Source organism: Halyomorpha halys, unplaced genomic scaffold (assembly GCF_000696795.3).
Source record: "Halyomorpha halys isolate HHAL.00 unplaced genomic scaffold, Hhal_1.1 Scaffold461.1, whole genome shotgun sequence".
Classification (NCBI taxonomy): domain Eukaryota; kingdom Metazoa; phylum Arthropoda; class Insecta; order Hemiptera; family Pentatomidae; genus Halyomorpha; species Halyomorpha halys.
In genome coordinates this window covers 74,947-76,081 of record NW_027105824.1, presented here as the reverse complement: position 1 = coordinate 76,081, position 1,135 = coordinate 74,947, and positions in this window count along the sequence as shown.

The window sequence follows — 1,135 nt, the reverse complement described above, 5'->3', positions numbered from 1 at the left end:
AAATTGGTTTGAAATTCTCGAACTTTTTTTGCGGCAAAATTCGAAATCTATATTTTGAAAATTTAAAAAAAGTCCAGAAATAGTAATTTTAGATATTAATTTTATGTTGCCATTGCCATATATAAAGTCTTGGGGCAAAAGGAAGAGTGACACTGTTCATGTTGAAGAGTCGGGTTTTCCAACATTTTTTTATCGATACATAAATAAATTCATATTATACTTAATGAAATATAAAAATCACACTTTTTTCTTTCCTAAGAAAAGACGGCAAAATCTAAGAGTTTTCGAATGGTTTTATTTCTAGTCTATATACGTATATGTAATACAACTTAATTTTAAATAGTCACTGGAAGATTCCAAAGCGTCATATCTCTCAGATATCAAGCGAATTATAATTAACTATTCATAAAAACCATTTAAATAGATTTAATCAATATTTTTGGATGAAATCGAAGAAATAATTAGGCACATTGAAAAGATTGAGAAATGGCAGGGAAATAAGGCATGAACATAATATTTTTTCTTCCTCATCCAGACCACACCCTGATATACTTTCGCCTAGAAGCTAATAGTGGACCAGACCTGATGATGGCTTCAAAGAGAACTGTAACGACTAGGCGGATCACGGAGGAACTTTCGAGTGCCCTTTCACCCTACTAGGACCAGCTAGGATCTCAACTATCTCACGATCGCGGCTACTTTCTAGTAAAAGGATTAGCCAACCCGATTACACCTGTGCCATGTCTTTTAATTAGTCAAGGGTAAAAGACGACTCTTTCCCAAAACTCTGCAATAGGATCGTATTATTTAACGAAGGCGGGAACTTTGAGAGAGTATGGGTACAAAAAAATGCAGAATGACTAGAGTAACCTCGCAGAAAAAATAAGATTGATTAAGTATGAAAGTGTAATAAGGTCTTTGACTTAACGTAAAAAATGGTCTTTTATACAGATAAACAAAAAAATAACTAAAAAATGGGCGTAACTAACTTAAGAAGTAACGGAGATTGACTTGTAACAGAATATGTAAAAGAACTTCTGCTAAGTGAAAAAATAAAATGCAAAGAAATTCTTTTAAGTAAATTGTATATAATATTTGGGAAAAAATATTTCATTGCTGTTAATCATATAATCAG